Source organism: Epinephelus lanceolatus, chromosome 4 (genome assembly GCF_041903045.1).
Source record: "Epinephelus lanceolatus isolate andai-2023 chromosome 4, ASM4190304v1, whole genome shotgun sequence".
Lineage (NCBI taxonomy): Eukaryota > Metazoa > Chordata > Actinopteri > Perciformes > Serranidae > Epinephelus > Epinephelus lanceolatus.
The window spans coordinates 35,664,529-35,678,171 of NC_135737.1; the positions used below are offsets into that span (position 1 = coordinate 35,664,529).

Consider the following 13,643-nt stretch of genomic DNA (forward strand, 5'->3'; position numbering starts at 1 on the left):
AAGTAGGGCATTCAATTTATTATCATTGCTTTCGAAGTAAAAAATAACATCTTTGAAACTTCATTTTTTTCATTAATTTGATATACTTTATTAATCTGAGGGGAAATTCAATTTTTTTCACTGCGCTGTCATTAACACACATGCACAAACAGGACCTATACATGCACAAAGTGGAGAGATGTCAGAGTGAGGGGGCTGCCCGAGCAGTTGGGGGGTTCAGTGCCTTGCTCAAGGGCACCCCAGCAGTGCCCAGGAGGTGAACTGGCACCTGTCCAGCCACCAGTCCACGCTCCGTATTTGGTCCAGACGGGGACTTGAACCAGCAACCCTCCGGTTCCCAACCCAAGTGCCAATGGACTGAGCTAGTCACTGGTATTTGTTCATTTGTAAAGCCATACTGGGTAAATTCCCTTCATACATTTGTACTTTGATTGAACAGAGATCTGACTGTAGCTATAGTCTGAGATCTCTAGTTAATGTTGTCTGTTCCTAGTACACGGACTGAGCTGGGGAAGAAAACTTTTATGTGCTCTGCTCCTCTCACTTGGAATAACCTTCAAAAATATTTGAAAGTACGTGAACTGGTCTCTCTGCCTGACTTTAAAGCCTTCATATGTACAAGGATGAATGAGTGAAATGGGTCTTGTCATTGTGCGTAGGTGTTTTAATATTTCTACATATTACTGTATGGCTTTTGTGATTTTCAGTGTGTGGTTGTTTAGCCATAACTTTTTGTATGCTGCTGTCTGGGCCAGGTCTCCCTTGTATAAGTGACTGTTGATCTCAGCAGGACTTACCTGGTTAAATATGGGTTGAATAAATAGATCAAATAAATATTCCCAAACTTTCAAAAACTATATAGAATGTAAACAACTATAAAACAAACGTACCAGTGTTTCACGTTCATTGTTGCAAAATGTACATTTTTCATCTAAGTCAGCAAATCTTGACAGCGTTATGTTAGAAGGGTAGACATTGTGCAAGATTTTAAAATGAATCTTTCAAAGCCACATATTTCCAGACCAATTTGTGAGTGACCGTGAGTTTTTCTTTTTAGAAGACAAGCTTTGTCTCATATGTTTAGCAACCTGAACTTCAACTTCAGCTCCAACTTCAACTTTATTTTGTTACTGGAGGGCAATTAGTTGCACAGCAAGGACAAAAAACACATGTATAAACACTCAATAATTGTGGGGAGGTGGGGAGAACCAAATACATTAAGCAGAAACAATGAAACAACAGTGGACAACTGAATACAGCCATTGCTATGTTTATCAAAAACAAATCTGAGCAAACTGAATAATTAGCAGCAACTGAGAATGAGAGTAAGTGATGTGCAAAGTGACCCTGCAAGATGGATAAGATGGATTACAGGATCAACAATAATAACAGTAATAATAGGGTATCATTACTGTTATTATTATTATATTGCTTTTATTGTTATGATCATGTTTATCTTCTTTTTTTGTTTTGCTTTTCTCCGTGAGTGCTGTTTTTAAAGAGCTATATAAATAAAGTTCACTTGACATTTTGAATTTTGAATTTCTATCCCATTTATGAATAACACAGGTTCTACTATAAGTATATTTTGGTAAAACATATGTTTTTGTTTGGTTGAAAAGGTAGGTGTTATAAACTGTAGCTGCAGCCTACAGCTTTTTCAGACTACTTTATTGTAATGTTTTGCACTGTACTCTTTAAGCATCTGTCATTTTCTGTGAGAGGCTGTGATTTAATTTACATGAATTTGTAGATGAATACATGTTTTTTTTTTTAATTAATTGGCATAAACCTGTGGGAATGGCCTCAATCACAGATGTAGTCTCTGTAGTCACAGGGTGGTTTATTTTAACCCCTGCCTGGGGCACTTTCAGAGCTACACAACAGCATTATTACGTTTTCCCACGTTTAGAAAGCACAAACTGTGTGTGTTAACAGTTTCTGGTCCAATTCAGTTTTCAGTGATATATTAAATATATATTTAGAGTTAAAATAACAGCAAATTAATGAGCGCACTATGAGATTAACCGATGCACTGTAGGACAAGATGTTTCTCTACCAATAAGCGATACACATAAACAGCAGTATCAAGAATATTTAATCAAATTGCAGCGGTCAGAGCCTGTTATGCGCTTGATATTTGTTACTTCGTTACTTACTATGCTGAGGAGGCTTAATTAATGTGTAATAAAGCTGCCAGGTCAACATAAAGCCGCCCTCAGGAGGACCGACGCTCTTGGGTTGAAGCAAACCCGGAAGCAGGAAGTGGTGACTCCTCTCGCTTCACCTGGCTACTCTTTGGTCGACGTTCATTGGACCAATGGACGCGGAGGGGGCGGGGTCTGCGGCAAATGAACAAGCAGCGAGCTGCGGCGCTGGAGGAGAGCAGCAGAGAGAGACCGCACACATCCATCCATCATACCTAACACCGCTTATCGGTAAGAGCCGTTTTTATGCAATAACCTACAACTGGTTCAGTCACACAGGCTGCACTGGTTTATCCGAATGGCATGATGGGATAATAAACCTTAACTGCTCAGCTTCTGTGAGATATAAAAATAATTAGGGCTATTTCTGAGTTTGTGTCTAGAATTGTTTTTTATGTAGGTGTGGGAATGTGTTGGTGTTATAGGATTATTTTTATGGACTAGTATAAAAGGATTATGATGTTATAATCAACATGTGTGGGCTTTTAATAAGGGGGCGGTGGAGACGCACATTGGAGCCAAACATATTTCTCCAAGCCTATTGATTAAAGCCGTTTAACCGTGTGTCCACCATCCACTGCTGCTCATTTTTTATCGCTTGGTTTACGATTGCATTGCTTGTTTTTGTTTGTTTGTTTGTCATATTCTCCACTGACAACATGCCCAGGCGTTGCAGTGTGGTTCTTGTCCTTGAAATACAGGCAAAGGCGCAGTGAGTGAATGTGTGTGAATTAACGAGGCAGATTGTAGTAACCTGGTCCTACCCTATCCCCACCCCGCACACACACACACATACACACACATACACACACTTGTTATTCCCTCATGCAGGTCTGTGTATGTGTGTGTTCATGGTGGTTTTGGTGGAAATCCATGTAGGAACCTGCAGATTCAGGTCAGATATCTAAGAGAGAAACAAAATCCAGCCCCTGTAATTCAAAGCTACAATATTATGATGTAATTATATTTAAAAATGACATTGCAGCCCCTGGATAAATCATTGGAATTTAATGTAAAGGGGGGGAAAAAAAGAAAAAATAATTTAGTGTCTCCTCCTTCTCATGCCTCATTCTCTCAATCCACCTATGATCTCTTTATCTCTGCAACTAAGATAATGACCTCCTAAATCCTCATTTGGCAGCAGAGTTTCAGCAGCTCCATATTCAGAAAAGCAGCATCCCTTTCAGTCATAATCTCAATGAATTAATCCCATATGCATCTGAATTATTGGTTAATCTCTTCTGATATCCTGCTGTTTTCTCACTATCCCTTCCTATGGTGTTAGCACTCGTGTGTGTGTGTGTGTGTGTTCTGCCTGTTCCCACTGAACGCTGCATTAATTGCATTTCAATAATTAATCTTTCAAATCAGTCTAGCGAAACAAAATGAGGGAAGGGAGAAGCAACTGAGTGAGTCTGAACGCCCCGCGCACAGCCTGTGCATGTGTGTGACTGCCAAGCATAACCTTGTTTGCGTGCATGAGTGTGTGTGTGTGTGTGTGTGTGTGTGTGTGTGTGTGTGTGCTGGAGTGTTGACGCTTTCCTGTCAGTTACATATTGTGCTGTGAGAATAAGAGGAAATTTGTAGTGAAGTACTGCAGTTGGCTACAGATACGTCATCTCAGGCTCGACTGAAACCTGTTATTTGATGCAGTGTGAGGTGGGGGGGGGAATCAAATTTAATCTGTCTTTGTCCTCCTGAAATATTTTTATGCTCGTCGTTACTGAATCTGAATTTACTAGAAATGCAGTGGAAAAAAAGGCTAGCAGTGATTGGTGTGAAAAACTGCTCATTTGTCTTCCAGAAATGGGATTCATCCACATGAGAAGCACATAAAACACAGCACAGCAGTTTAAGTTATATAATACATTTACAGTATATGATTAAAAACATAAAGAGAAGTGGGTTAACTACATTCCAGTAGTTTGTCTTTAGCTGTTTTTTCCACTTTTCCCTTCACTTTCCAAACAGACGCACACACTGAGGCGCAGCACCTGCACATACGCACTCAGGCAGCAGGTTTGTCCCCCTGTACGTTCTGCTGCAGCAAAGACACAGGGGATTAGTTTATACCTGGCCAGATAGGAGGATGAGAGCAGTGAGAGATTCAGAGAGGAAAGAGGTCAGGAGTTATATCAGGGAGTTACAGAGAGCAGAGAGAGGAAATCAAAAGAATGGAAATGAATTGTTTATTTAAATGAATGCACCAAACTGAGTGTTGGAGGGAAAAAACACTGGATATATACTGGAGCTGCAACGATTAATCAATTAATTGTCAACTACTGTTAAAACAAACCTGGAGAATCTACTTAATAAACGTGAGGTAACAATTTGCACTCTGTTTGTTTGAGAAGCTTTCATCTCATGTCTTGAGTAAAGACGTATCTGAATTTAAAAGCTATGACACACTCAAACTTCCTAGGTAAATTTATTAATTTATTCATTCATTTTCCATAACCACTTATCCAGTTAGGGGTCACGGGAGGCTGGAGCCTATCCCAGCTGACATTGGGCGAGAGGTAGGGTACACCCTGGACAGGTCACCAGACTATCACAGGGCTGACACATAGAGACAGACATTCACACTCACATTCACACCTACAGGCAATTTAGAGTCACCAATTAACCTGCATGTCTTTGGGCTGTGGGAGGAAGCTGGAGTACCTGGAGAAAACCCACGCTGACACGGGGAGAACATGCAAACTCCCACTCCCACTCCTAGCTCATCTGAGAAACAGAAACCAAGAGGAGTATGCAGTGTTTGAATGCAGCTCAACAGTCTCCGGTCCCGCAGATGAAACTGACTTTGGCGTGGCATGGGTGCTGACACATGCACGTATTGCAGTGCAGGGATTATGCAGTATATCTTGGAGTAGCAGTTGCAGTTGTTACTGTTGACAAATCGGTAGAGTAGGTTTAATTTACCCATTATCAATTATTTTACTTGCTGACTAATATACTAAGTTAAAATTAAAATGATATGCATGTGTTTTATTTACCAACCTACAAAATCCTTTTGTATCCAAGTCATCTTTCTCAAACTCCAAGTCTCAAATACCAAATCTGAGGTTTCTACCTTTTTTTTGTTCCCCGTTAAAGGGTTTCTTTGGGGGGGGGTTTCCTTACCCTCTGTGAGGGTCCAAATGACAGAGGGATGTCACATGCTGTAAAGCCCTCTGAGGCAAAAAGTGATTTGTGATATTGGGCTTTATATAAAAAACTGAATTGAATTTTACAGTGCAACTAATTTGGTAATCAAATAATCGGTTTAGTACACTTTTTAAGGAAAAAAAGCTGAAATTTTCTGATTCCAGCTTCTTAAATTAGAATATTTTCTGGTTTCTTTACTCCTCAATGACATGAAAATGAATATCTTTGGGTTGTGGACAAAACGTGATATCTGAGAACTTCATTTTGGGCTTTATGGAAATGCTTTTTGACATTTTCCAACATTTTCTGACATTTTATAGACCACATCAAACAACTTATCAATTAATCAAGAACATAATCTACAGATGAATCCGCAATAAAATAAAACAAAAACTAAAACAATTGCAGCCCTCTGTTCTGTTATCTCAGAACAGAAACCTCTAAAATAAAGAGAACATTATCTGATATATTCTGCCAAGATACTGGTTTACTCTTTAATATTTAAAAGCAGTCATTTTGAAACAGTACTTCTTTGGAGTTGGTGGATATTATACTTGTCTATAACTTTATACAAAACTCTATACAAGATTATACAGATTTAAAGGAACTTACTGCCACTTCACAGCAGTCAGTACGTTTACATGCACAGCTTAATCGAGCTATGCTCAAAATTCGATTTTGGCGTCTAATCGGACTTCTGTCCTTGTCCCAGTTTACATGCAACTGAGAAAATTGAATTACTGACGGGAACATGTCCTCCTCCTCAACACTAGGTGGCGATATGCGTCGTTTCAGCGGGTTAATACGCCCCCCTTTCCGGTTGACCTATTACATCACTTAATAATAAACAACTGGAGTCAGGCGGCAGACCGGCATTTTCGAACAACAGCAAGATGGATAATCGTACAGCTTTGTTCATCTCGTATGTAATGTACGCGTTACTGATTGTACAGATAAGGTGCACGCTATCCCTCGTGGTCATGGTGATTTCGAGAGACAGACAAGAACGCTGTATGCAGTTGGAGGGCTACAACAATAGTATGTCTTGTCTGTTCCGGGATCACATGCCAGCGTGGGGGGTGTGGAGCATGCGCACATGCATTGTCTAGTTTAACTCCGATTAAGGCGTATACATGCCGGAGAAAATGGAATTCCAATTGCATTATCTGGGTGTCTTAATCGGAGTTGGAGAACTCTGATATTAGTCGGAGTAACGCGTTTACATGCACTTCAGTTGTCCAGTTATAGTCAGATTAAGATTAAGATTAAGGCAATAATTCGTACTGAATGTTTTCAACCCTCTACGCTCTGTGCAGCCTACAGCAACTCTCTGGTTCACACATATGCACACACACACACGCAACCTGGTATCGATCTGCAGATTGATTGATGGCACTGAGGACTGGGGCTGAGTGAAGACGAGGGACGGTGGCGGGGACAGAGACAGATCTCTCTGAGGAGGACAGCGAGATGGTTGAAGAGATTTGGTAATACCCATATTTTCCCCTCGCTCAAACTCCACGGCTCAAATACCAAATCAATTTGAATTACTCTCCTAATTGTCTCACTTGTCACCGTCATTGTCTCTCTCAATCTCTTCTCAATTTTCACACCTGTTCGCCGGCTAACCCTCCGCCCTCCCTCTGAAGTGAGCAAAATAATTTGAACAGTTCAGTTTGTGAGCGATTCAAACACTTTTATTATCACCCTGCCGTCTCTGCTCTCTCCGTCTCCATCTCACAGGGCTATCACTTCTTTTTCGGCGTCACCTGCCTTGTCTCAATCTTTACACCCCCCATCGAACACACACACACACACACACATGTACGTGCATGTCTCCCCCATAGGACTAGTTGATAGTGACCTTTCCTGTGCTCCAGTGTCTCCCCGGTCTTTAGTCCATTTGAAAAAGCCTCCAGTCTTTTCACTTTTACCACTGACCCCAAATAGAGGCCGATCCAATTACAGCTCAAACCTCCTAGCTGTGCTCCCACAGCGCCATAGCTGCTAGTGTATGTGTGTGTGTGTGTCTGTGTGTGTTTTTCTGATAGAAAGAAAAGAGACACTGTTGAGTGTGTCTTGGCAGAGTGTGGGGAGCAGTCAACCATCTTGCCATGCCATGCAGGGGGTCGTTAGATATCATTGGCTCCGAGTCAATGCTGGTGTCTTCGTGGAGGCTGCTTCCATTCAGCTTTTCAGTGCTCTTCCTGTCCCCCTTATTCGCCTCTCTTTTGCTAATGTCCAACCCATGTGTCGTCTTTGTTTTTGTTGGTTTCTGTCTCGTCTTTTTTTCCCCTTCTCTCTCTCAGTGTATTAAACTGTCTTTATACCTCTTTATCGCTCTGTGAGTGTGTGTGTGTGTGTGTGTGTGTGTGTGTGTGTGTGTCCCTCTGGGTGTCTCTGTTAGCGGGGATTAATAAAGGGTTGTTAACCTCTGTTTGCCCTCTGTGGAGTGTACAGTGAGCATCCTGGGACTTCAGGCAGGGTCTGTAGCACGTTGTGTCATTTTCTAACAAGCTGCTGTGGTAAGGATGAGCTGTAGGTGAGGTGTTGTATCTGCCACAGGGACGGATATAAACTGCAGGGGTAGAATTTCTTTGTTTAATGAAATGGGCAAACACCAGAAACCCCATGTATTGTGCCATTGCTGTGAGGGTGTGACTGAAACTCGGAAATACAGGAGGGCACTTTACAAATGAAATAGTCTCTCCACTACTCATGAGACTGTGGAAGTTTTAGCTAATCAGGGTTTCTCTCTCCACAGCAGCACGTATCTCTTGTTGGCTTCTCAATTACAAAAATAAATAATAATCTATAACACATTTCACACTTAATAATAATTTCCTATGCACGAGGAAATTGAATTTATCAAATTGGCCACTTAACAAATGGAATGCTGTAAATGAGACAATCCTGCAGTTGCTGGAGAGACAGTTTCTACTTTATAAGATTATGCTCAGTGTTTCCCCCTCAGGTTTTACTGGCCTGTGGAATTTGATCTGTTTGCAACCGAAGGTAAGGTAAAACCTTAAAGTCCCCGAGGGGCAATTTGAGATACAGACAGTAGTCATGAGTACAACAAAACAGACAGTACATAGCACACAGAATCCAGTATCACACACTGTCAGGGGTAAATCATGGACAAATAGTGGTCACTGCTGGTTAAGATAAGCAGACGAGACAAAGGACAGTCTGAGTGGAGTGGAGCCTGAGGAGGAAGCAGCGGTTAGCCCCGGTCTCACTACAGGCAGATTCACTTGCTACAGGGGTGAGAAAATAAAACCTGAACAGCCAATCAGAGTGATCTCTCTCACCGACAAGCTCTGCCGATTCAACATGCGCAATTGGCCAAAAAGCCGCTGATGCCAACACCAAAGTACCGACGGTGCGGGACACACCGTAAAAACTAGGGCGACAGACAATTACCGACAGCCGACTGACTTTGGTCGACGGCCGACTGTGGGCTTGGTGTGTCAGGGCCTTTAAGGCACTTGAACCCCTCAGCTGTCAGGATGTACCACTCTGTCACTCCGCTCTCTCTCACGCAGGTGCAGAACGTACGGGCCACTTTGCCGTCGGATGTAGTCCATGTAGTGTTCAAATGCAACTGACGGGGTGACGTGAGGCAACGTAAACGACGCAACAGTTGGCTTTCGTCACCGCTAATTCTTTGATGTCGGTTTGGTGTCTGCACCTTTAGTGCTGCATTTAGGGAGGCAAGACCTCCACCCTGATGGAAGCATCTGAAACTCAACAAGGAGGGAATGTTAAGGGGCTGAGAGGTTAGAGGTGACCCTCTCTTGAGTGAACATGCTGGTATCTTAAATAAAACTAATCTAATTTAATGTTAAATAATTAAAATAATGGCGGCATGGTGATGCAGTGGTTAGCATTGTCTGGGTACTCCAGCTTCCTCCCACAGTCCAAAGACATGCAGGTTAATTGGTGACTCTCAATTGACCATAGGTGTGAATGTGAACGTCAATGGCTGTCTGTCTCTATGTGTCAGCCCTGTGATAGTCTGGTGACCTGTCCAGAGTGTACACCTCTCGCTCAGTGTTAGCTGGGATAGGCTCCAACACACCCTCGACACCCAACACGATAAGCGGTTACGGAAAATGATATGAATTAAAATCATTAATAATTACAGGAAAGAAAAGAAAAGAAGTTTTTTAGACACATGATTCTGTTTAACACATTATCACCATTTAGCCCGCTGATGTGTTGCTATTCGCTGCAGCAACAAGTGTCATCAGGTCCTTCACCAAGAAGGGCGACTATTTCCTGTCCATTATTCTATGGGTGGGCAGCATAGATTTTATGTTTTCTTTTTAACACAGATACCATCATGTACTGTGTAAATGTACATGTGAAATATCAGAACAGTATGCAAAAATAGATACCGCCCAAGCAGGGGCGTAAATATAGAAAGTGCAGGCAGTGTGGTCGCATTGGGGCCCATAGAAAGAGTAGGCCCTCCAAATGTGTTGGGTGGAGAATGGGCCCTCATGAGTGATTGCCGCCTTGAAAATACGCCTGTGTCCAAAGAAGAGTTCTCATTAAATTAAAAACAGTGCCATTTGCTATATATGGCCTTGAAAAAAACCCAAACCCATCTCCATCAATAGCATCTATAACAAAATTATACGCTTATTCTGTAACTACAAAAATCCTGTTCTATAAATAAATGATTAAAATTAAATTTCTTATTTTCTTTGGTATTTTTTGTTATATACAGATATGCAATGATGATTGCTGGGTAATATGTATGTTGATGTTATCCAATGTCAAGTCTCTGATTGTGTAATGTGTATGTGGACGATAGCATGCACTGGGGCCCATCGTAACTACCTTACGCCACTGTGCCCAAGCCCACTGTGGTGTGAATCACAGTAGGGAGCATATATTGCTGGCTGATTACCTTTATCAGCCTCACTTGTTTTATTCCTTCAGCATCACCTCCACCAATGTCAAATCTGCACGGCTGGTCACAGCGACAGTCCTTTTGCACAGCAAACATTTTGACATTATCACAGTAGGATAACACTGAGTGTAAATAATAAAATTAATCTCGGATGGATCGCAGCCAGAGCCTCGTTAGTGTGACACTAGCTGCAAAATTGACAGTCGCCAGTTTTTAAATTACAGTCACCTTGGGTGTGCAGATACAAAGATGGCCTAGTTTACTGTTGTTTTGATCTTCAGGCTTTTTTGGCTTTGGAGCCTGGTTATACATTTTATTTTAAGATTTACACTTTAATTAAAAAATAATTCACTGAAGTTTATTTGCTGATACATTGCATGTTTTATATTCAAAACAGAAATACCTGTGTGAGGCTGTAGTCGTTGCTTTAGGGGAGCGGTTGCGTACTGCTTTTGAAGATGTTAAACCTTAGAGGATTTTATTTAATTGATGAATATGCACAGTTTAAAATACTGTAACCCCTACAAAATGTGTTGAAGAGGAAGTTAACTTACCTTTAAAACGGTACAGTAGTGGAATTTTAATCAGAATAGTTTAGAATTATAATTTCTAAATAGATGAAAAGTAAAACCTAGATGAGACACAATAGCCATTTAGTCACGTAGCTGCTGTTGCCTGGTTGCTACAGAAGTGCAAATAGGGGGCAAGAGCAGAACATACAGCTTGATTGATGGGTTGTATCCACTTTATTGGGCCCAGTAATGAAAGTCCCTGGTCGCCATAGGAGTTTAGCGCTTCCTTTTTCCTAGACTCCAGTGGAGTTAAAGGCTCTACCCAGTGGTGGGCTTTATTGCAGCCTCCTTGTGTAAATCTTGTTGCTCCGTCTTGGGAGTCTCCACATCAGTGGGTGAGCAATAGGTGAGAGACGGGTGTCTAATCAAACTGGGGAAAAATGTTAGACACTCAGGCATGAGTGATTTGAGATTAATGATGTAGGTTTAATCATTTTCAGTGTGAGCGCGTTTCACTCGGTTCAAGACCAGAACAATATGTAAAGAGTGGCTGCGATGGCGCCTCCGAGGAAAACTTGAAACTCATGAATGATAATCAGACTCCATTATCTCTGTACTGCAGAGCCCTTTATAAGTTCGACATCCTCATGGTGCCAGATTACTTTGCCGTTTTTAACAGAGCGTCCGTCGCAGAAATTCAAGGTTTTTCGGGGCCAGAGATAATCACACACATCGTTCTCTGCAGTTTATTCCCAGAGGGATCGGCCTTCATGAAATGGGATGTTAGCATTTGCACAGACTTCGTCAAAGCGCCCATGAGCTTCAGCCGTTTCGAAGTGTACTCAGAGCCTAAGTGAACCAGTGTGCTGTGATTTGAGCTGGAGCAGAGAATTGGGTTAAAGAGGGAGATACTGTTGGGGGACTTTGCTGCAGCTCCACTGCGATCGCTTCCAGAGGAAAGAAGAAGAGGAGCGGGAGCTTGACTTGTTTTTCGCAAAATTACTGAGTGCAGTCACCATGTGTGCCTGGGGAGAGAGTGAGTGTGTGTGTGTTTGAACCAGACAATGTCAGGGAGTGCAGTGAGTGACAGAACTGGAGCTGGTGTGAAGAGTTCTTGCAAAGAGAGAGGTTAGTCAGAAACTGCTGAGTAGTGTGTAAAAAAAAAAAAAAAAAGGAAAGAGAGTTTATCTGCCTATATGGAAGGAGGAAGATATCTTTAAAGGGTAAAAAGTCTCTCTGTCAGCTCTGCAAAACGAAAAATGTCCATCACTTGCAGTTGCCTTGGTAACCTTGGCTTGGAAGTGTACGTGGAAACGTGTACTTCAAAGTGCGTGTGTGTGTGTGTGTGCCTGTGGATTTGAACCGTGAATGAGGATGCCCATGTTTAATAAATTCCCCTGGCCTCCGAAGCATGCCGTCTCAAGGTGTTGGGTTTAAATGGCAGTAAGGATTAACGTACGTGCCGTGGATTTGGGTGACGTCACATTTTAATTGTGGAAATGTCAGCTGCCGATCTATTCTGTCTGAGAATTAGGATTACACAGAGAGATTAGAGGCTGCTTTTAAAGGCCAGCGAGTTTAATTGCACGGAATTAATCAAGTTGTCAGGATTAAAGTCTTGCAACTTAAACCACGAGAGATCTTCTGACTTATTCGGTTCTTTAAGTCACGAGAGAACATTTTATAGCCGAGTGTTGGGTTTCCCCGCTTACCTGGGAGGCATGCTGAGAACCCCACCTGAGTAGATCGGAGCCAAAGTTTGGCTCAAAGTCGTCAATGGCCACAGACAAGGTGCCACAACTCAAAAGGTCAGAACGGTGTCACCGTTACAAGTAACGGCCAGCCACCCATGGTGTTATTATCCACTCACACATGCACACTCGCACGCAGACACACACAGGTGCACACACAATGATGCTCCACACTACTTTCCCTGGCTTAACTGCATGGCTGGGTCTTTCCTTACAGAAAGCGGGGCTGTCTGTCTCAGAAAAGTTCAGCTCCCACAGCTCAGAAGGTCAGGAACATTACCTCCATTTACATCTCTGCCAGCCGCCCCCTCCTTTCCCTCAGCCTTTCTTGCTCTCCCTGGATCTCTCTCGCTCTCTCTTCAGTGTCTGATGCACGACATGTGAGAGCAGGTGAACACACGTGACTCACCGTTTATTAACCAGGTTTGTGCCTTTGTGTGTCATTTGATTTTTCTGTTAATATCTATTTAAAGTTGTGCATCATTGATGCAACAAGCCGGTTTCCAAGGCTTAAACAACATCTTCCTGCCTGTTACCTTGATGGACCATCCTGCTACTGGAAGAGTCAAATCTAGCCGAGATACTATGATCAGATGAAATATCTTACATTTTACTAATCATCAGGACCTAATCAATATGTCAATAGATGCTGGTGTTATTCTACACTTCTGTCAACAAATTCCACGAGGGCAGTCAGAAGCCACCCTATTGTATCTATACAGACAAACTGTTAACATATTTGCGTACTTGGTAAACAAAGTGTCGTGTGAAGAAACTCTGTAAACCAAAATGGATTTCCATTTTCTGACTCAAGCAGACGCAAATCCATTCTGGAGTTTGGTCAGTGCCGTGCTTGTCAGAAGCAGTTTGTCAGAATACTTACAGATGGAGAACAAACAAGATGAGTTGGTGACTGTCAGTTTAGAAGGACATGAAGTGGAAGTGACATGTGGCGCTGGTGTTTTGCAAGACAATGAGGAATGAAACCCTTAAATCTTATGACCTAGATGCAGTTTGTTGTAAAATGTAGGCAGGGCTGGCCAGCCATTTGATCAGGATATGTTACTGTAAAGGTCCAGTGTGTAGGATTTAGGGGCAT

General features: G+C 42.2%; 1 protein-coding gene across 1 annotated transcript in view; it reads left to right on the forward strand.

Moving 5' to 3' along the window:
- Positions 1 to 2,344: 2,344 nt before the first annotated feature.
- The window catches only part of serpini1 (serpin peptidase inhibitor, clade I (neuroserpin), member 1), a 32,859-nt gene continuing 21,560 nt past the window's right edge, over positions 2,345 to 13,643 (forward strand). Inside the window, exon 1 of the mRNA XM_033630387.2 lies at positions 2,345 to 2,438. The gene's annotated coding sequence lies outside the window, so the exon portion shown is untranslated. The remainder of the gene's footprint in view (positions 2,439 to 13,643) is intronic.